Here is a 24,174-nt window from a genome sequence, read left to right on the forward strand (position 1 = left end):
ACGACAACAAAAAGACAGGATGAATCTGCACTGTCAGCACTGACATCTACACTATACCATCTCCTTGTTCATGGGCTAAAATCTCAAACTGGCACTGAAAGGAAAATCTCTCCTAAAATCTCTTCGACACCAACGCTGCCTCCTGCAAAGCGCCTCCTGTGCCCTGTGCTGTGGCATGCAGACCTCCATGCACTTGTTTTTGGAACAGCCTAGTCAGCCTGCCGCATTCAGGGTCCACTGATTTGGCTTCGCCCAGAATGCTGCTTCTTTTTCACTGTAGGTCAACACTCTACATTTCCAAAGCCAAAAGCAATCTTTATAAAGTCATCTTTTTATTGGAACTCAACTTTGTTTCACAGCTGGAAGTAGCTTTCTCAACTGGGTGGAGCATAATGTTTAGCAGGAAAGAAAATATTTTTTTATCTCAGTTCTCCAATGCAAAGTATGGAAAACAGTTTTCAGATCTTGCCCAGAGCTTTAATCTTTGGTTCACAAAAGGAATTAGATTTAATAGTTAAACCGTATTATCAAACATACCGTCCCAAATTTTGACTGGTATCTCCTAAAATGACTGAGGTAAACCTCTTCAGAAACCCAACTGTACAAAAACAAACTAAACCTTATTGTCTGAACATTTACATTGTTTGACAGAAAATAACATGCCTTTTACTGGTTTCAGTAAGAGGTTCTTAGTGTTCTAGAGGCCCATTCCTGAATCTATTTATACTTACATTAAATAATCAGCCCATTTTTTTTAAGGCCTCATTCTAGAAAACAAAGGAAGAACCATCAATAATGTAGGGCAAAATGGTACTAACAAAATGCCACATTTTTGAAAGCAGAAAGCAAATTATGATTGTATGCCTGCACAGCTGTTTGTATTGGTGATGTCTGTTAGGATGAATCCAAGATAGAAATAATTAACTTTAGAAACAGGGGAAGCCCAATTGGGCAGAGTATACTCTCTCTGGATCAGCGTCTGAAATACCAGATTTTTCCTACCTTGACAGGCTATTACTAAGCCAGTCACTGCCTTTCATCATATCAAGTAACGTAAGTATTTTGAAATGGCAATTTTATTTGCAGACTGACTAATGCATGTACATGAAGGGACAGATTTTGTCTGTTTTAGAAGGGAGGCAAATCTTTGCCATTTAATAAGCATCTGAACAGCCTATGTAGTGATGGGGGTGGGGTGGGTGTTTCAGTAGCAGAATGTGTGCTTTGCATGCAGACGGTCCCAGATTCTCTCTCTGGCATTTCCAGTTAAAAAGATCAGGTAGCAAGTGATAGGAAAGACCTTTGTTCACAATCCTGGCAAACTACTACCACAGTAAATAATACTGTCCTTGACAGATTGATGGTCTGACTCAGTATAGGAAGTTTCATGAGCATTCTTCTGACAACTGTTGTAACCAACCTATTTAATCTAAGGTTTATTGCTCGCTGAAGGCTGCCCTAAGAGCTAAAGTGCTCTGAGTGACAGACTTCCTGGAACACAAAAAGTAGTCCTCAGTTTTGCGGAGTAGTGACCATGACTATTTCCTGAATGGACCATTGGATACTCACCATGAATAGTCCTTCTTTTGTGGGGACAGGAGGACATCTTGTTTGCTTGGGTAATTCCCACCCCTTCCTTTATGGCAGGAAATGAATTTTATTTCACTTTCGCTTCCTATCTTCTCATGTGGGAGTCACCCATCCTCAGTTGGATCTTTCCAGAAGCAGCAGAGTAACACTTCCACCCATAACTATAACCACTGAATGCTCTAGACATTACAATAAACTGATAACTTCCAATCAGAGCTCAATACACTTAAGAAAAACAGGAAGCAAAAGACAAGGTAAAAACATAACTTTCGGTGAACTTTTAACTGGAATATATGATTAGGATGACTATGGAGGGCCAAAACGTCCTCCTGTCCCCATAGAAGGAGGACTATTCATGGTGAGTATCTAATGGTCTGTTCTCCTGATGGGGCAGAATGACATCTTGTTTGGGACCTCCCGAAGCAGCGTCCCCTCAACAGACGGGTCATCAATCATGTATCCAACATGTATTGCAGCACCTAAAGGTTGTGTCTGCGGAACTGGACAGATTAGCAGAAGATTCCCATTTTACAGTGTCTGGTTTCTGCAAACTGCAAAACTGAGTTATTCAAGAGGGCCTTTCTAGATAATATGGTTGAACTGTACACAATGGTTTACAAATTTACATGGATAAATTATGTTGTCTATGCTGCTTGTAGCACTTACTGTAAATAGGATTCTATAATATAATTTTTGTATTGCTTGATGTTTCATGGTAATGTTTATGCTGTGTTTCAGTTCCATCTTTTAGATTTCTGATTAGTTTTACAAACCCTGATTCCACTGCATTGTTTACTGAATGTTCCTTTTTGGTTGATTGTACTGACCTGCCCTGTGTAATCAGCCTTGAGTTCCTGAAAGAAAGGTGGACTATAAATAATGTAAATAAATAAACACAAATACCTATATCAGAGCTAAGAGCACCCAAAAAGAAGACTGTTCTTCCCTATCACCTTGACTGATCACATCAAAAGGGAAGGATTAAGTTTACTGGTAGCCATGCAGTTATGATCCTGCTGCCTGCTGATTTGTGCTCTGTGTGTAGTTGCCAGATGGTGAAGTAATTAGTAAGGGAGAAGCATAGTTGTTATGGGAGTAATGATTTCTGGTGCTTCATTGAGTCTTTTAATACAGTTAAGTTGCTGATCTATTAGGATAGAACACTGACAAGCTGGTGTTAATCCTTTCAGCAGACATGATAGCTGCTCACATCTACAAGTATAACCTTACAATACGGCGAACCAAAAGTGGATCATTTCTACGATTTATTACCTTTTCCTCAAAAACACACACATATTTATTTATTTATTTATTTGTTTGTTTGTTCGTTCCACTTTTATACCACCCTCCCCCAAAGGGCTCATAAAACAGAAGGTTTTTAAAACCCTTACAGCCAGAAGAAAGATTTTAAAAGCCCACAGTAAGATATGTAGATTACTTTAAATGCTGATGTTTTTAGTTACAAAATGCAGACACAGCTTATTGAAAGAACTGCATAAATTTAGGATTGAATCTGTCTGGTACACTCAGTTTTTAAAATGTTTGTTAACACACTTGTGTTCAGATGGTCTCATTAGCTCAACTAAACCAATTACCAAACTACTAGAAGCAAAGCCCATTGCGGGGGAGATGCAATGGGCCCTAGCAAAGGGTGAAAGAGGAATCATCTCCCCTGCAATGGGCTTTAGGGGCTGTTGCATCCCCCACCCCACCCTTGCTTAGGGCTCCACACTTACCTGGGTGTGGGTCTGTGGCTCGGGGGTGGATTAGGATAGGTCAGAAAGTGAGTGGAGGGTGGAGAGGAGTGGCTTGGGATGGAGGAAGGGCAGCAAGGTGAGGGTTGGGGTGGAGGAGGATCGAACGAAGTGGCTTGGGGTGGTCAGAGGGTTGAAAGGGGAGGCTTGGGGTAGCAAATTGGGAGAGGTGGAACAGGAGGCTTCAGGTGGGGGAGGTCAGAAAGATGAGGTTTCTGGTGGGGCAGGATGGCAAGGTAAGGCTTGGGGTTGGGTTGAAAGGAAAGGCTTGGATTGGGGGAGGGGTGGAAGGGGAGGCTAGGGGTGGGAGAGTGTGGAAAGTGGCGGGGGGTTGACAGGTATTTATTTTTACTTCTATTTTACATTCATATTCTGTCAATCCTTCAAGAGACTTGAGGAGGTGGAGCAGCTGCTCCATAGGCCAAGTTGCTCGTTGGGGTGGGTGGGTGGAGGCAGGGAAGTCTGGCTGGCCTCGCAGAGAAGGTGTGTGGGCCAATTGGACTAGTTTCATTTTACTTGCAAGAAAGTTTTTGTTTTGCCTTTTGCAATCCTTCACCAGCAGCATGGGTTTTGACAGTCAACTTCTCATTTTGCTTCACGTACAGACGAGGTCACTGAATTATTATGAGGGGAAGAAATGAGATGGCTAGAGCAAATGTGGTAAAATTCTTATGATGAAGCAGCAGGACTATCTTGTAGAACACATATGAAAACCTATGAGATGGCAGAAAAGCTGTAAAGAGAAAGTACTTCACAGTTAATATCACATCTACAAGCTTGCATCCAGCTCAGTTATTTAGGGTAATACAACAGGGTAATACAGCAGTTGACGGCTTTAGTTGAGAGCCCCCAAAACTGCAGCAATTTGGTTTTTAGTTGTGATGTTTTTGAAAGCTTCTTTGCAGATAAAATCTTATCTTTTTGCCATTACATTTCTGCCAATTTAGAAGCAGTCAGTGAGATAGATGTCCCTTGGTCACCTGATCCCTTGTTGGTCAGAATGAGGACAGTGTCCTGCAGGCTGTGAAGCTCACCACGTGCCTCTTGGATGCCTACCCATCTTGGTTGGTGAAGGCCAGCAGGGATGCAATGTGGGCCCCTTTTGAGGAAATTTTATAAATCTACTGCTGAGTTCAGGGATCTTCCCCGAGGGGTTAAAAGAAGCCATGATGAGACTACTCTTTAAAAAGCCATCTTTGGATCCTCTTGATCCATCTAATTACCACCCAGTATCAAATCTTCCTTTGCTGGGTAAGGTAACTGAGAGAATTGCTACAGAGCAGCTCCAGGTATTTCTGGATGAAATATTGGCCTTGGATCTCTTCCAGTCCAGCTTCTGCCCTGGCCATGGGGTGAAGACGGCTCTGACTGCCCTCATGGATGACCTCTGGAGACACCTAAACAGGGGGGGAGGGGGTCAGCACCTTTGTTACTATTAGATCTGACAGCAGCATTTGACTTGATTATAATATCATGACCAACAGTCTTGTTGACATTGGGGTTTGTGCAGTGGCTGCACTCATTCCTCCATGGTCAGGGACAGAGGGTAGCAATTGGAGGGGAACCTCTATACAGCATAGATTGGTGTGCAGGGTCTCACAAGGGACGATTCTCTCACCAATATTGTTTATCATCTATATGTATCCTCTTGCTGGGCTGATTTGGAGTGCCATGTTGATAGACAGTCATCTGGATTCTGCCCCTGATGCTCTTGCAGAGGCGTTCCTCCCATTGGGCAAAGTGGGCAGCTGCCCTGGGCGCCACCTTGTGGTGGGCGACAAAATTGCAGGTTTGTGGGGGATTTTGTATTTTCAGTGTTTTTCCGTTTTTGGCCTGCAGGGGGCGCGGATTTTAGGCTAGCAGCACCAAAATTTCAGGGATTTTTTGGGAGACTCTCCTGATGATGTTACCCAGGTTTGGTGAGGTTTGGTTTAGGGAGTCCAAAGTTATGGACTTCCAAAGGGAGTGCCCCCATCTCCCATTGTTTCCAATGGGAGCTTTCATAGGGAGATGGGGGCTACACCTTTGAGGGTCCATAACTTTGGGATCCCCTGAACCAGACTTCACCAAATCTGGGTGGTATCATCAGTAGGGTCTCACGAAGATACTCTGAAATTTTGGTGCTGCTATTTTAATAATTGCACCCCTGACAACAGGCACCCCCTAAATTTCCCCCAGATTCTCTTTTTAAATTCACCCCCTTCCCAAATTCTCAGTGCTTGTTTCTTTCTTTCTTTATTCTCTCAGTGCCTAATAAAGGCTATTGTTGTTGTTGTTGCTGTTGTTAAATCTACCCCCCCTTCTGCAGGCATTTGGATTTCAAAGTGTCAGAGAATCTGAGGTCCCCTAGTTTAAACACTATTGAAAATGATGTTGTTTTGGTGGATTCCAGCATCACTTGTTTAAACTAGGGAGCCCAGATTCTCCTTTTAAATCCACCTTGAGGGAGAATCTGGGCCCCCCAGTTTAAATAACATTGAAAGTGATGCTGTTTCAATTGGGGACTGGATACACCATAAAATGTTTTCCTAGCAGTAATAAAACATTTTGAAAGCATTTTGAAAATGTTTTCCAAATATTATTTCGGCTGTGTGGCATGGCCCATTGCTATGTTCAGATTTGTGAGTTGGGGGATGTTCTATAATGTGATGGTGATTTTGAAACGACCTGGTGGAAAAAATCATTGTTTGGTCATGGTGGGGGAGGGTGGCCACCCATGGGGGGGGGCCATCAAACTCAGGTTTTGCCCAGGGCTCAAGTTTGCCTAGGTACGCCCCTGTGCTCTTGCCAGTTGCTTGGAGACTGTAGTTGAATGGATGGAGAGCTGACTGAAGTTAAATTGAGTGAAGACTGAGGTCATGTGGCTGGGGCAAGCATGGGGGGAGGCGGGCAGTGCTGGCTGCCGAAACTTGATGGCATGCAGCTAAAGGTGGCACCTACTGTCAAGAGCCTAGGTGTGCTTCTTGATGCCTCTAAGATTTGCATAATAATGATAAGAGAAAATTTGTACCCACCAGGCTGAAGACTAAAAAGTCACTAGGTATTTTATAACATGGCAATGTTTAAGAATTATTTCAAAACAACAGCTGTTGCTGTTATTGTGTTAAAATTTGCTGTGTGCCTGTATTGTACAAAATTGTTTTGAAATAATTCTTAAACATTGCCATTTTTTTATAAAACCTTGTGACTTTTTAGTCTTCAGCCTGGTGGGTACAAATTTTCTCTTATCATTATTGTGTGTGTACCTTCCCCTTAATCTTAAGTATGGAGGCATCTCTTAGATTTGCATGGCATTTTTTCATCTCTACCAGGTGAAACAGTTGGCCCCTTACCTGTCTCAATCTGAACTAACTACAGTGATCCATCAACAGCCACCTCTAGATTGGACTACTGCAATTTGCTCTACACTGGGCTACTCTTGAGCCTGCTCCTGAGGCTTCAATTGATCAAAAATGCAGCAGCGAGAGTCCTTATGGGGACCTTGTGATGAGAGCCCGTTCAACCATTGCTTCGTCAACAGCATGGGCTTTGGGTGGAATACTGAATCAGGTTTAAGGTTTTGGTGTTAACCCATAATGCCCTAAATGGTCTGGAACCAGCACATCTACAGGACCATCTCTCCTGGTACAGGACCGCCTCTCCTTGGAGGTTGCTGTAGTCTGTAGGTCCCAGGTCATAAAGAGGTCCAGCTAGCCAAAACCAGAGCCAGGGCCTTTTTGGCTCTGGCTTGAACCTGGTGGAACGCTCTGTCAAATGAGAACTTGGCCATGCAAGATGTAGTACAGTTTCATAAGGCCTGTAAGACAGAGCTGTTCCATCAGGCATATGGTTGAACCAGATATGGTTCCACCAGGTACATCCAGGCCTTTCCTCCCTTTCCCTCTTCTTTTTTTCCCTTTCATTTCCCTTTTTTCTCTCTCAGTTGAGGTCTCTCTTGGAATGAAATGGTTAAATAAGTTTTAAATTGTTATGGGTTTCAATAGTTGAAGTTGATTTTATAGTTGGAACTATATTTTTACTGTGACATGGATTTGGTTGAAATGTTGGAAACTGCCCAAGCCTATACAGGGAGGGACAGTATATGAACTTAATAAAGACATAATCAATCTCACAGGGTCGGTGCAAGTAAAAAAGAAGGAAAATGATATAAGCTGCCTCAGCTACCCATTGGAGAAAAAGGTGGGGTATAAATAAAAAAATAAAATATAAGCCTGACAAGCATATTACAATGTCATATTGGCAAGGTCTTTCTACTTTGTAATGTTTTTTTTGTAACTGCTACTTCTGTTCTAGTCACTTTATGTTTAAAAGTCTCCTTCACATCCAACCTCTGGTCTTTAAAGTGAAATAATGCAGTTACCCCTCTGTATTATGCTGGCATTTTCAAAGATATTATCTATGAGACTAGCTGCAAAGCCTATTGTGGGGGAGATGCAATGGGCCCTAGCAAAGGGTGGAAGAGGAAGCATCTCCCCCTGAAATGGGCTTTACTGGGGCTGCAATGGGCCCTGCCTCCTGTTCCCAGAATGACACTTGCCACTTAACTGGTTGTGGGTCTGTGGCTTAGGGGTGGGAGAGGAGTGGCTTGAAGTGGGGGAAGGGCGGCAAGGTGAGGCTTGGAGTGGGGTGGAAGGAACGGAGTGGCTTAGGGTGACAGAAGGGTTGAAAGGTGAGGCTTTGGATGGCGGATTGGGCGAGCGTGAAACACAGTGGCTTCGAGAGGGGGGAAGTTAAAAAGGTGAGGGTTCTGGTGAGGGAGGGTGGCAAGGTGATGCTTGGGTTGGGGAAGGGTTAGAAGGTGTGGCTAGGGGTGGCGATGGTTGTAAGGTGAATATTAGTGTGGAAGAGGGTTGGAAGGTTAGTACTGGGTGGGGAGAGGGTTACAAAGTGAATCTTACAGTGGAGAGGGTTGAAAGGTAAGGTTTGGAGTGGGGGAGGGTTGGAAGGTGTGGCTAGGGGTGGGGAGAGTTGGAAGGTATGGCTTGGGGTAGGGGAGGGTGGAAAGGTGAGTTTTGAGGTGGAGGAGGGTTAGAGATGGGGCTTGGGTGGGGGAAAGTTAGAAAGTGGGATTTGGGGTGGGGGAGGGCGGTCTAAAAATGGAATGAAATAAATAAATAAGGTGGGAGGGCTTTGCCAGAGACTGGACTGGACTGGTGGGTGGGGGTGGGGAGGCGGGAGAGCTTCTGCAGCTAGCAAATCAGCTGATCCATGGGCCAGGGTGGTTGTTGGGGGTGGGGGGAGGTGGAAGAGCGTCCACAACCTGCAGATCAGTTGATTTGCAGGTCCAGATGATTGCTGGGGGTGTGGCGGGGCTTCTCTGGCTGCCAGATCAGCTGATCCATGGGCTGGTGTGGTTGCTGGGAGTGAAGAGAGGTGGACGGGCTTCTGTGGCCTCCGGAGCAGTGGCACCAAGGTGCTGCTGCTCTAGGGAAGGGATGAAATACCCCGCACTAGAGAGGGGATGAAATGTCATTGAAACATTCCATCCCTTAGTGTTTTATTGTGGGATCAGGATACATATCAAATTTTGTTGCCCTGCTTACTATTGCACTTGCAGCTAGATCCCATGGACCTCGATCCTATTTACTCAGAAGCAAGTTTTACTAAATTCAATAGTGGTTATACCACAAATAAGCAAACAAGAATGAGGACTTAGCTCCCATAAATGGTGATATATTATTGAAAAGTACAAGATGCAATACTGAAATATACTGGCACTCCTTTATTTTCTGAGCATTCTAAAATTGGAGTTTCTTTGGTGCATGACACTGCTGAGAGTTCTAAGCTAACATAATTAAAACCTCTCTTTTCAATTTCTAGAAACCCACAGCATTTGTCAAATTACAAGCAGACAGGGAAACCTCCTAATCCTTGTTCTCATGTCCATTCCTAGATATATTTGTAATGTTCAGTTTTTTTTAAAGTATAACATTTATACTTAAAAAAAACATGAATACACCACACAGTATCTTTTATGTGCCAAGTATAACAATTTTCGTATTTTAATTTCCCTAAATTTCATACATGATCATTACAGAAACTTCCAGCAGAATGCCAGCTGCAAGAAGTCTATGGAAATTCAATACAAAAGAGCTGCAACAGCTTGATTTGGATGGGGATAACAGTATTGGGAAGGGCAGAGGCAAAGTGAGGGAAAACTCTGCCCGGGACGTGCATGCGCCCCGCCACGCCCCCTCCATGGCCTGGCCACGCCTCTGCCGCAGCTCCACCCAGGGCATCACGTCCCACCCCACTGGCGCTACACCTCTGGGGAGGGGGGAGCTCCTCCCTTCACTTTGCTCCATTTTCCCAACTCGAAATGGCCCTTGGAGTCCAGTTGGTGGGCTGCATGTGGAGCAGTTGGCAAGGTGTGGTAGTTATACTAGAAAATGAATGAGAACCTACTATATTAGCCCTCTGATACCACACCAACCAAAAATACAGTGCTAGAATTTAAGAAGAGCAAATATAAGCGCAGTGCATTAACAGAGTAATCATATAATACCACTATTTATTATTTATTTATTTATATTTATTATTGAATTTTACAGACCGCCCTACCCCCAAAGGGCTCTGGGCGGTGGACAACATAAATATATAACATATCTAATTAAAAACCCATTTAAAATAAACACAGCGGTCAATATATTAAAACAGCGTCAGCAATAAAACCCTTATTAAAACCCTCCCAAAGAGGGGAGAAAAAAAGGTCCCATAGATGGTAAGGTACCCCAAACACAGGACAGTAAAATAGGGGCACTTATCAGCGGCTGGACACTCCAAAAGCCTGGTGGAACAGCTCCGTCTTACAGGCCCTGCGGAACTCGCCAAGATCCCGCAGGGCCCGGACAGCTGGAGGAAGAGTGTTCCACCAGGCAGGGGCCAGGGCCATAAAGGTCCTGGCCCGGGAAAGTGGAAAGGCTGCTGTAGCCGTATCATTGATGGGGCTAGGAACCACCAGCAAATTGGACCTCTGCTAAACGCCAGAGGCCTAGTAGGACATAGTTACAGCAATTAGAAAGCTTATACATAGCACGTAAGAGGCATATATGTACACAAAACGTGCAATCAAGGATCTAAATGTCCATGGAAAGAATAGGTAAACCTTGAGAGAAAATAGTCTTCAAACAGGTAAGTCTTCCCACACTGAATGAGATCAGGTAAATCCCAACTGCTGTGACGCACTGATCTCATTCAGCGTAGGAAAAATTAAGGACTTATCTGTATCAAGACTATTATCCCTTAGGGTACATCTATTCTTCCCATGGATATTCTGATGCTTGATTGAACGTTTTGTGTACATATATGCATCTTACATATTGTCTTGTAAGTCGCTTAATTGTTTAAAACGGTATTGTATGTTTATTATGTTAATATACTGCACTCATATATTAAATTCAAGCAGTTCTTTTTGGTTGGTTTGGTATCACTTAGAGGCATAATGCAGTAGATTTTCAGTCATTATCTGCTTGTTGTCCTGCTATGCATTTTTTGTTTTGTTATTTTGGTGGTTATAGTGTTAAGTTTTGGATTTGGAAGACCCCGGTTCGAATCCCCACTCTGCCATGGGAGCCTGCTGAGTAACCTTGGGTCTGGCACACAAACTCAGCCTAATCTACTTCACAGAACTGTTGTGAAGATAAAATGGAAGAGAAGAGAATGACATAAGTGGCTTTTGGCCCCCAGTGGGGAGAAAGGTCATGCATAAATGAAGTCAATAATCAAGGATTCAGAGCAAGTAAAGCACCCGGATAAGACAAATAACACCAACGCAAGAACATGTCAGGTGAGGAAAACGGCAGAAGTAGGATGAGAATCTCAACCCCTCATGGAAGAACACATATCTCGTTTTCTATCTGGAGGTGCAACTAAGCCAAGCCATGTGCAGCAAGAAATAATGACTGTCACTATTGTCAAGATAGTATAGGATGCCACAAGCAGTTGGGAAACTAAGGCAAAGGAGATGATCAACAATCATGTTAACAGTATCCAGTGTGAATCCTGACGAGCAAAACAGCAGTCAAGTTTCACTTGATCAGCAGCAGGTTTTTAACCTTGCCAGAAGACTGAGAGAGAATAAATAGGTGCAGTTTCTTCCAAATTAACTGAGAATCTGCAATACAGAAGGATGACTACTGATAACAATGGAGGGTTTATATACACACCCATTGGTAAAAACAGCAAAGTATATGTATGTATGTATGTATGTATGTATGTATGTATGTATGTATGTATGTATGTATGTATGTATGTATGTATGTATCTATCTATCTATCTATCTATCTATCTATCTATCTATCTATCTATGTATCTATGTATCTATGTATCTATGTGTATGTATGTGTGTGTGTGTGTGTGTATATATATATGTATGTATGTATGTATGCGTATATGTATACGTATACATATACATATACACATACATACACATACACATATACATACACACACACACTTACAAATTTCAATGCTAGAAGGCAATAAGCAAAACTACCCCATCTCCACTGTTAGAATTAAAGGCTAGCAATTCTATGCATTAATAATAGGGTTTTGATAATTGATCTCCTACAAATTTGTCACATTTTTAAAAACCTGAAACCTAATGCTCCTAAATGAACATCTGGACGGTCCCTTATAAGTCACAGAACACTTTTAAAAATAAAAAGAATGACAAAATACAATCGTCATTGTACAAAGCTGCAGAAAGTAGAATACAAGAGAATACAAGAGAATCAGCCTTATTGAGTCAAAGAAGGTCATGCTTTATTATGAACACAGTCACTCAATCCAACATTAATAAGAATTGGCAATATGCTCTTATTTGGAGCTTGCCTAGATTCAAATTAATCTTCGTCCTATGGGGCTGGAAAAGAATGTAAAAAATTCTGACCAGAATTCTGGTGAGTGTGGGAAGAACAGTTGAAGGTGAATACTTTCACAACACACAGGTTCAAATGATGCAATGCAATTTGAAAGGATAAAAACCAAAAAATTGGCCCCATTACTAATTTCTTCTATTCCAATATGTCTGAAGGTGTGAGCCCTGTATTTCTGCCTATGCCCAATTTTAACAGCAAAACCCCATTTTCTAGTTCAGACATCCATGAATCAAACCGCTATATACACCCAAGTATACTACTAGGAAAGCAATGTTGCCAGATGTTTCGCTAAAGGCAGTTCACCTGCAAGCAGCACAAGTATACTTGGCCCCTCCCCAACCCCAAGGATTCTCAGTTTGCATCAACATATTTGCAGTCTAATTTATTAGAACATCATGTCCTTGGCCAGCTAAATCTTTTTCTGTTACAAGCCAAAAGTGAACAGATTCTACAGGAACAGCACGGCAGTTACCAAGGACATAGTATTGATCAGATCACATAACAGAGTTCAATTAGCTCTGTAAGGTAGGATAGAGCAGCCCCTCAGGTAGTCTGACTAGGTCAAAGGAAAGACTCCTTTAAAGAGCTTGATAGGATTTAAAAGAGGGTTATTTGGCACTTGCTTGTTGCACGATTAAAGGTTAACTTTGAGATGTTATTCCCTCCAATCATTTCCCATAGTGCCACCTTCAGGGATGGCTTTGTCAATCTAGAAAAGCATGTTGAACTGCACCCAAGGGAAAAAGCAATTAAATTGTACAACAAGAACATTTAAAGCAGTTTCTGACTAAAATCACTCACAATAACAACTCAACTTTAACAAAGGAAAGAACAGTCAAAGACTGCAAGTTCAATGCTGGTAACCCCTGAAGGTCATTAGGTAACTATAAACTAGTGCACACCAAACTGAAACCAGTACGTTTACCATGTGACATTCCATGTCTCAAGCAGGTATTTACCACATTAAAAAGCAAATGCAGACATTTGCAGATCAAGGGATACAAGTAACTCCTTAAAAATTTCATCCAATAGGAAGTCTTGGCGGCAATTTCACATAAGTTGCTTGCCAACACATTTTTACAAGACTTTTGTTCATACATCTTTATCAGTCATTTGTGACATTACTGAAAGCTGGGGAAGGAGGGGCAACACTCTCATAATGTACAAAAGCATGTGAAATATGTAGACCGGACCACTGGATGCTCACTGAGAAGGGTCCTTCTCCTGGGAGATAGGAGGACATCTTGATGGGTGTTTCATACCCCATTCTCTGGGAGGCAGGAACTACTTTTTTCTAACTTCCTGTCTTGCCAGCGAACTCCATTTTAAGTCAGTATTCGACTGACAAAGCAGAAGAAATAGAGAACCAATAACACATTGTAACAAAGAAACATAACAATGCCTAAACAAGGAAGGCTAACCTGAACATCAACTGTAGCTGTGCTAGGAATGAGAGAGCACAGCTGTAAGACATGTTAGACCAGGGAGGGCCAAGATGTCCTCCTATCCCCCAGGAGAAGGACCCTTCACAGTGAGTATCCAATGGTCTGTTTTCCTGGAGGCGGAGGACATCTTGATGGGGCCTCCTAGAGCAGCACCCACCAAAAACCTCAGTTAAATATGGTCTTCTAGTATGTGCTCTAACACTCTCTTGCTGAAAGTGGTTTGGGCAGCCGCCCAAGACTGAAGCTTATAATGCCTTACAAAGGACGATGGCGAGGACCAAATAGCCGTTTTCCATATGTCTTCTACTGATGCTCTATTCCTGAGAGCTGCGTTGGTAGATGCACACCGTACTGAGTGTGCAGCGATCCCTGCCTGAATAGGTAAATTACTAGCTTTGTGGGTCTCAATGATGCAGGCCTTTAAAGTGGTACTGATCGCAGCCACTGATATCTGGTGACCAATGTTAGGCACAAAGATGTTAATAAATAGGATAACAGTCTGACGAACGTCCTCTGTTCATATGATGAACGCTTTAAGTGCCCTGCGGGCATCCAGATTGTGCCAGAGCTTTTCCTTTGGATGTGATGGCTATGGGCAAAAATTAGGGAAAACAATGTCCTGATTCAAATGAAAGGAACAGCTCGCTTTAGGTCTGAATGTGGGATCTGTTCTTAAAATGACCCTGAACGTACACAGATTAGAGTTGACTGACAGGGCTCGGAGCTCAGAGGCTGATGTGATGGCAATAAGAAAGAGTGTCTTCATCCTTAGCCATTTCAGATTAATCGCTTGCACAGGCTCGAATGGTGACTTGGTGAGAGCTGACAGGACGGAGTGAGGCCTCCAAGATGGAAACCTGGTGGTTGTGTCTGATGAATTCCCTTAAGGAAACGCACCTCATCAGGATGATGGGAGGCCAGTACCCTCTGAAAGGAAGGTTATACTTTAGTGAGGGCTGCTACTTGGCATCCCAAGGTGGAACTCTGTAATCTGGCTTCTACTCCCTCCTGGAGAAAATCCAGAACTGAAAGTAGACCTGCAGACATTGGGTCTATGTGGTTCCTTTTTCCCCATGTCACAAATGTTTTCCACAAGTAATTGTAGATTTGGACAGTGGCCTGGCGTCGTGAAGCTAGTAGGGTAGACACCACCTTGTCAGAACACCCTTTCCTTCTCAAGTTTGCCCTTTCAACCGCCACGCGGTCAGATGAAACCATGCAGGATTTGGGTGCCACAGGGGTCCCTGCACCAGCAGGTTGGAAGCCAGAGGTAGATGGAATGGCAGTTCCTGGATAATCGAGAACCATGGGTGTCTCACCCAGAACGGAGCTACTAGTATTCTTTGTGCTTGTTCAGCCATGATCTTGTGAAGCCTTAAAATGACTGGAACAGGAGGGAAGGCGTAAAGGAGAAGGGATGGCCATGGAGCCGCAAGGGCGTCTGTGGCAAATGCTGTTGGTTCGTGATACCTTGACATGAAGGCTTTGACTTGGTTGTTTCCAGATGTTGAGACCAAGTCTATTGCCAGTTCCCCGAATCTGGTCACCACCATCTGGAAAACTTGCTTGTTGAGTGACCATTCTGCTCCCATCACAGTTTGCCGGCTGAGCCAGTCTGCCGTCACGTTCAGTTTCCCCGGATGTGTTCAGCATGTATCGAAGATGTTGTTCTGCCCACTTCAGAATCTTGAGGGCTTCCTGATATAATTGGAAGAACCTGGACCCGCCTTGATGATTGATGTAGAATTTTGCTGAGAGGTTGTCGGTCCATATTAATACATGCTGTGGACTGATGGCAGACTGTAATGCTATGAAAATGGTCCGAATCTCCAGGATGACCTGGTAGGGGAGGGAGATGGTCTTCTAGCAGAACTGCTTGGAAGGGCTACCCGGGGAGAGGATTCCACAGCCTCCTTCACCGTTCTGCCAGTAAAGCAACAAAATCATGAGGTGAGGGGGAATCCCTGCCATCCCTGGCCGCTGGCTTCACAGGAGCCGTAGACGCCATTATACCCACTTTGTACTCCCCTTGCTCCCCTCTCCCCCCTGGGCCTGGGTGGATCTTGCCTGTTCACGCTGCTCTCGGCAGGCTGGCACTCGGTTGGAGGAAGCGAGGTCTCAGCAGCGGCTTGCACTCTATTGACTCTTGGCTCCAGCGCACCCTGGTGTGCTGCTCCACAACGCACCTTTTCTTTTTTGGTCGGAGCTTGGTTGCTCTGGCCTTGGTTGGCCAATCGGCCTCCAGTACCGAGGTCGCTCCATCCTCAGTTGGGCTGGTTGCTCTGCCCTCAGCACTCCCAAACAAGGCAGGAAAAATACTGGACTAAAATGTAGTCCGCTGGCAAGACAGGAAGTTAGAAAAAAGCTCCTGCCTCCCAGAGAATGGGGTATCAAGACGTCCTCCACCTCCACTCATCAAGATTTCCTCCACCTCCAGGAGAAGGTATAGCAAAACCAACATATGCGACTTCAGAAATAAGGTAATACTTTGAGTTTGGTATTCAATATTGTCATGTCAATGATTACTCGGGATCAAAATCTGATATACCTACAAAGGAGGTCCAGAATGATAAAGACGTCATATGTTCATGCAGCTCAAACTATGCTCAAAACAAAGTAGACAACAGGAGAGAAAGTAGGACTGAAAGTTTACAAAGACGGGATCCTACCAAAGAGAACTTCCGGGATTCCAAAGGAAATGCTACAACCAATTTCATATTGCAAGTCACTCTTTCATTTGTGAGAACGTTTTAAAATCTACAGCTGTTCTCTGCCTCCCCAGTACACCACTGCAAGACTTCATACTGAGCATGACTTATTTTCCATTGTTTTATTAGGATGTGAAAATAGTACTGTTATGCAAACTACAATATTTATACTAATAAGCACACAATAATTTCATCAACAACAGAGACAATTCTAATGACACTCTTGGGAAACCTGACAGGTTGTTCCAAAGGACCAAGCTTAACAAATGCAGAATGATCCCCCATGCTACTAGTAACGTTTGAACTGCAAATGAAAGCTATTATCAGTTCAGTTTCTTAGAAAAAAACTGCACATATTTCAACTTCCATGTCCACATCCTGAACTGTTTTGCTGGCCTGAGGAAAAGGTGCACCATTAGAAAGCTATCTTGAATGTACATAAGGAAGCATGACAAGATTTGGGAAGGGAATAGGATGTACAAGAACCAATGAATGTCTGAGGAAGCAAATATACTGCTTGTTAGAAAGGCACAGAAGTACTGGTTAGAGAATAAACTTTCAGTTTTTTCAGCTTGTGTACTTTTCACATAGTTCCACTGAAGAAGATTCTACACTATAAGGTAATTATTCTAAGTAAAAAAAAAAGCAGGCTCAATCTATATGAAAATTACACGTTTTTAAAACATGTACTGCCTCTTCCATAACTCCAACCATGCTTTTCTCTCTGGCTAAATATTATGAAACTGTAAAGCAGACAAACGATTTCAGTTTTTGAAGAAAGCTAAAGCTTGATAGTGCCGTTAGGTACTATGGAAGTATGAGCCAGGAGGAGCCCTATGAACCACTCTCAAGTACCTGAAAGGTTTATATTGGTTTCAGAAGAAAGCAGCAATATAGATTAAAGAAAAGTTGCATTTCAATGACCAACTATAAGTATGAACTTAGGGACAAACCAGAAAATGCTCCTCTCAGATCCATCAATACATCAAAAGGATCCTATATTCTACAGAGGAGACAAGCTTCAGGGGCCTTCGTAGCATCAATAGCAACACTCACAAAAATAATTCATGTGGGGAGGGGCATTCTACAGCAAATATACACTAGGAAGGCATTAGCTGCACATGTCCCCCTGAGAATGTGGTCCTGGTTGAATCAAGGCCAGCCACTCAGGGAGAAGCACACGAGCAGCTTTTCCAAGCTGCCTGACATAAATACAGGTATTACTTTCTGTGGACTGATATATCTGAAACATACATCTTTTATGGGCAAAACTTGCCTTTCTAGCAGCATTTTTCTAAGGTTTCTTGAACTATGATTTCTTCTCTGTTTGCCATAGCAGAGTCTGAATTCCTATATACAAAGCTGTAACAGTATAGTCACATTCTGCACAGCATCTTGAATGTACCACTTCAGCAGGATTCCAGCAATGCCACAAGGCACGTTAGGAAAAAAAACACCAGAATTAGCAAAACAAAAACAAACACAAGTAGTTTTGTGGGACAGGGGAAGTATTACTATTCTCTCAAAGACAGAGAGGGTTTTGACAAGGTGCAATATGAATGAGTTATCTTTTCATGTTTTGTCATCTTTTCACATTTTAACTTTTTAATGTGAACCAGTGAACTTCACTAGATTTCACCAATAAAAAGTTGTTTTTGCAGCTCAAAAAATTCAGCTTCTCACATGAAGCAAAAAAAAAGAATACTGTAACAACCCAGTGCTATTTCACAGTTCTGAATTTCCCAAGGATTCTACAGTAATGACAGAAGAGGACTCTTCCATGTTCTTCACACCATTGTACCAGCCAATCAGTAGTTTAGCTATGGCGAGCATCCATATCGAAACCATGTTAATAAAAATGTGTCATGCTGGATACATTGCATTTTAGTAATCGTGATACAAATATGTTCAACATACGAAGGAAGCAAACCTGAGGGTTCTAGGAAACAAAAGAAACTTTCAGTTCTCCAATGTTCCAACACTGAATACATGCTCACTGGGAAAGAAGCTAGTTAATTCATGAGAGCTTAAAAGTCTGCAGAAGTCACAGTCTCATTTGATGCCCTCTGCCTGCATTGGGGCCCAGGACAAAGGATACATTTCAGTTATTTTCTTACATACAGACTGGATTCCTATTCTGTGTACAGCCAAAGTATCATAGAATCATAGAGTTGGAAGAGACTACAAGGGCCATCCAGTCCATGCAGGAATACCCAAAACACCCTTGACAGATGGCCTCTGTTTAGAAACCTCCAAAGAACTCCACCACTCTCCAAGGAAGTATATTTCACTGCTGAACAGCCCTTCAAAAAGCCCTTTAACCGACAAGAAGCTCTTACTAATGTTTAGGTAGAATCTCTTTCCTCATAGTTTATTTATTTATTTATTATTTCGATTTCTATACCGCCCCATCCCCAAGGGGTTCCTCTAGTTCAACTCTATTACTCCATGACCTAGGCTCTGGAGCAGCAGAAAACAAGCTTGCTCCATCATCAACATGACATCCCTTCAAATATTTAAACATGGCTATCATGCCACCCCTTAACCTTCTCTTCTCCAGACTAAACATGCCCAGCTCCCTAAACATGCTCCTTCTCATAGGGCATAGATTCCAGACCTTTTACCATTTTGGTAGCCCTCCTCCGGACACGCTCTAACTTGTCAATATCCTTCTTGAATTGTGGTACCCAGAACTGGATATAATATTCCAGGCAAGGTCAGACAAACACAGAATAGAATATTACTTCAATGTATTGTCGAAGGCTTTCATGGCCAGAATAACTGGGGTGCTGTGTGGTTTCCAGGCCATACGGCTATACAGCCCGGAAACCACACAGCACCCCAGAATATTACTTCCTTTGATCTAAACACTATACTCCCATTGATGCAGCTCAGAATTGCATTAGCTTTCTTAACTGCCACACTGTCGACACATGTTCAGCTTTTGGTCTACTAAGACTCCCAGATTCCTTTCACATGTACTGTTGTCAAGCCAGGTGTCACCCATCTTCTACCTGTGCATTTCACTGTTTCGGCTGTACCTTACATTTCTCCCTATTGAAATTCATTTTGTTAGCTTTCACCAAGCTCTCTCTAATCTGTCAAGGTCATTTTGAACTCTGCCCCTGTCCTCTAGGGTATTAACTACCCCTCCTAATTAGGCTTCATCTGCAAATTTGATTAGCATGCCATCTATCCCATCATCCAAGTCATTGATAAAAGATTGAATAGCACTGGGCCCAGGACAGAACCTGTGACACCCCACTAGTCACTTTTCTCCAGGATGAAGATGAGCCATTGGGTTTGGTCAGTCAACCAATTACAAATCCACCTAAACAATAACATTGTCTAGCCCACATTTTATTGGCTTTTTTGCAAAATATCATGGAAGACCTTGACAGAGGTCTTACTGAAATCAAAGTAATCAAATCCATGGAAATCAAAGAAATCAAATCCACAGCATTTCCTTCATCTAACAAGCTTATCACGCTATCAAAAAAGAGATAAGATTAGCATTACTTGTTTACTGATCACAGCATTTCCTTATGAGTCTTTTTCCTTATAAGTCTTTTTAATAATCTGCTCTATTATGTTTCCTAGTACTGATATCAAACTCCCCCCCCCCCTTTTTGGAGTTGGGGAAAACTTTTGCCTCCCCTCCCCATTCCATCTGCTGTGACTTCTCCTGTGCTCCAGGATTTCTCAAAGATTACTGCAAGTGGTTCTGAGATTACTTCTGCCAGTTCTTTTAAGTACAAAGGAGACACTTCAAGTACACACTTGACAATTAGATATTGTGAAAAACTCCTGTTTTTTTAGAAATTTACCCAGTTTTGGAAAGTTCAGGCTAGCCCCATCTTATCTGATCTTGAAAGCTAAGCATGATTGGGAAACCACCAAGGAAGACAATGATTTCTACCCAAATTTGGGATTCAACCCTGAGCCTCCCAGATCCTTGTCTGGCACTCTAATCACTACACCATACCAATGGGGTTCCACTCCAGCCCTGAAAATGTCATAAAAGTTGTTTTAATGAATTTCAGTGGAACTTGCTTCCATTGAATAGGCTGTGTCCAAAGAAAGGGTCTGCAAGCAACACATGCAATTACATCAGCATATCATGTGCAGCCCTCTGTGCCTATATGCAAGGCATGCACAGAAGGGATTTGAATCTGTGTTTCACATATGACCAAATAGGAAATCACTGTATACAGAATGAGCCCATTGGTCCATGAAGGTTAGTAATGCTTACTCAGAGTGGCAGCAGCATTTCAGGGGTAGAGATCTTGCACATCACTAACCACCTAGTCCTTTCTAACTGGGGAACTTGGTATCTTCTGTATGCAAAGTAGAGGCTCATCCACGGAGCCAAAATGCTAACCACTACACCACAATGAGGCCTCAAACATACAACAAAGTGCTTTCCATAGCACAACTGCTCTTTACAGCCCAACGAGCCTCAAAGATACAAGCAGTGATTTAAGTACCCTGTTTCCCCGAATATAAGACATCCCCGAAAAATAAGACATAGTAGAGGTTTTGCTGAAGTGCGAAATATAAGGCATCCCCCGAAAGTAAGACATAGCAAAGTTTTTGTTTGAAAGCATGCCTGACGAACAGAACACAGAAAAATAAGACATCCCCTGAAAATAAGACATAGTGCATCTTTGGGAGCAAAAATTAATATAAGACACTGTCTTATATTCGGGGAAACACGGTATCAGAAAGTAATTGCTCCAGCTACAGACTGTCTTTTGTAAACAGAAGTTTGCAACCTCTGAACTCTTCTGCAACTCGCCACACAGCTCATCCACAAGCTCAAGGCTTTAAAACTTGCAGTGGGGGCAGATTCATTTTTTAGAGGTTTTGCCACATGATCATGCCATCACACTGTCACATAAATTTAATAAAATAAACGAATAAATGAAAGAACCATAGATGCACATATAGCTGTTTTGATAGGTGGCTTTTGGGAGCCAAATGTTTACTGGTGAGGCCCACTGAACAATGGCGAGGCAAATGTAAGTACATATTCTCTTTCTGTTATTGCATTCTTGCTATAAATATTTAAGAGCAGATAATTTGCCAAAGCTAAAAGGGAAAAAATCCCAAGTGCTTAAGTTTTAGGGTCCATTTGAGGTTAAAACTGACTTTTTAGCAGCAAATTCAGAAACAACTGACATTTCTAGTATGAAAGTATGGGTTTAGCCTCTGAGAACTTTCTTGGTTGGGATGTTCACTCTCGAATCCTTTCGAGTTTGACACCAAGATGAATAAACCAATTATGCATAAAATATCACAGCTTTTCAGCTAACCCTTTTGAAGCACTCAGCAGGAGGAGATAGTTCCAATTGTGTTTTTAAAGAAAAGTGGTCTAAGCAAGGGTGATCCTACTTTACTTCACTCATCAACAGAAAAGTTATCATTCACCTAAGAAAAGCAACACTATACTTGGAGCTGTTGGTCCTTGCTTTGTTCATGTTTTATCCAAGAACCGTGCATCATAGAGCAAAACGGAACAAAATGTTCTGTTTTGTTTATTGCAAATCTTATGTTGTCCAAATGCATTTCTAAATATTTTGTAATGCCTCTTGAATTTCAGAGATAAATTCAAGCTATAAATAAATACATTTCACCACAGCAAATCTAAGTGGAAAATCTGGCTGTATTTATGTATTTAGAAATCATGGGTGATGCTCCACTAACAGCAACAGTTATTATGAAGGGCTGTAGGTTTTCCTTTTTTTAAAAAAAAACCAAAACAAACCTAAATTAGGCAAAAGTACACAGTTAAAGCCATAAACTGTATTGGCCCATTTCGCCAGTCATATATTTTCAAGGGGAAGCTTTGTTGGTCTGCAGTAGAACAGTTAGACTGGTATTTGACAAAGGATGTTCTGACTCTTGAAAGTTCACACTCTGAGAATCTTGTTGATCTCCAAAATGCTACTGAACTTGGATCTAACTAGTTAGGTATGGCTCAATGAAGTGCTGAGTATATCAGAGTATATTACAGGCAGCAAAGAACCTCACAACTTTATCTGAAGGTATATTCACATAAATCAAACTAAAACCACAGTGCAGGTTCTGAATTTATCACACCTGTACCGCAAACCATAGCAGTGGTCCAGAAGCAGAGGCAGTGTAGCCTTTTATAAGGTTTAGCTAAAATATCATAAAGTAGTAAGCAAGCTTTTGAGTTCCCCTGAACTCTTCCTCAAGTGGGAAGGTCAGTTAAAAAAATAAGAGTGGGAGAACAAGAAAAAAAGAAAAAGATCTGGACTAGACGAACTTTACAAACTAGAACTGAAAACCAACAGGGAGGCAATTAGAAGGGGAAGGTATTGTGTAAGAGCACAAGACTCACACAATGCCATGGCTTTACAGCGCAATCCTAAGGAGAATTACACGAGTCAAAGTCCATTTATTTCAATGAGTTTAGACTGTGTAGGATTGCACAGTGAGTATTGTATCTGAACTGGATTATTATAATGAAACATATGGATAGTCTGATACCCATACAAATAATGCCTTCTAAAGAAGGGGAGGGGGGAACAAAACAGTCAGGGAAATTTTCTACTTTCACCTGCATGATTTCTTCCAATGGAAAAATTGCAAACAAATCCAGTTTTGTTCCTCTCATAGTTTTGTATCTAAAGAAGAGAAAGGTCAATTACGTGAGGCAAGAAAAGACTAGATTTGGGCTAATTTTTTTCCCTAATTCAATCTCCATGGGCTGTTTTGTAATCGTATGACATTAAATATATCTAATGCCATAATGTTTGCCAAGGGAGTATATTTTTGGAATTATTCTTAAAGCCAAACTATTATAAAGCTTTTCTATAGTGTGATGAAATGCTTCTTGTGTTTTGACCCTAATTCTGTTATGCTACCAGAAGAGGTTAGTTGTGAAATCAGCTACGGATTCTCAATATACTTACATCTTTGCTCATGAAGATATTTGGGGAAAATTCAACATACTTTTAAGTACAGGTTGGTATCAGAAAACTTGGGAAACTGTACTAATGACAAAACTAACTTATGAGATCTAAGAATATACTTAGTAATACAATTAATCGGTTTGAGGAGAAATAGTCTGATTTAACATGCTTTAGAATAATATATTACAACAAGATATAGTATCTTTTGATCACTGGATATAACTGTGGATGTACATCATAGAAAGTACAAAAATAACAGAAAAAAGTAACATTAAAAACTATACTACATATATTTTCAAACTTGTTTATTCTGTTTAGGAGGAAGGGGTGTTATGAAATGCAGCGTACAATAGAGTGTCACAAAGCCAAAGGGTTGGGAATTGTTGCACAAAGGTATGTGAACCAGTGTGGCATAGAAAATAAGAGCAGGTGGACTCTAATATGTAGAACTGGGATTGATTTCCCGCTCCTCCACACGAGTAGTGGATTCTTATCAGGTGAACTGGATTTGTTTCCCTGCTCCTACACTTGAAGCCTGCTGGATGGCCTTGGGCTAGTCACAGTTCTCTCAGAACTCTTGCAGCCCCACCTGCCTCACAAGGTGTCTGTTGTGGCGAGAGGAAGAGGAGTTTGTAATCCCCCTTGAGAGAAAGGCAGGGTATAAGTACAAACTCTTCTTCTTTGAGAGGACCCCAGGGGGATGTTTGCTGCTTCATCTCTTACATTGGGCACATCTGTAATTGTTACTCAACAATATGTGTGGCATGCAGAATGCTTTTTAAATTCAAGTACTAAAGTAAACAGAAAAGTAAAAAGAGCCCATGATTCAGTTTTTCCTCTAGAGTACCAGCTGTGCC

General features: G+C 42.1%; 1 protein-coding gene across 2 annotated transcripts in view; it reads right to left on the reverse strand.

Moving 5' to 3' along the window:
* AHCYL1 (adenosylhomocysteinase like 1) overlaps positions 1-24,174 on the reverse strand; it is a 59,243-nt gene that overhangs the window by 34,072 nt on the left and 997 nt on the right. The window lies entirely within an intron of this gene.

This window comes from Sphaerodactylus townsendi, linkage group LG05 (assembly GCF_021028975.2).
Source record: "Sphaerodactylus townsendi isolate TG3544 linkage group LG05, MPM_Stown_v2.3, whole genome shotgun sequence".
NCBI classification, from domain to species: domain Eukaryota; kingdom Metazoa; phylum Chordata; class Lepidosauria; order Squamata; family Sphaerodactylidae; genus Sphaerodactylus; species Sphaerodactylus townsendi.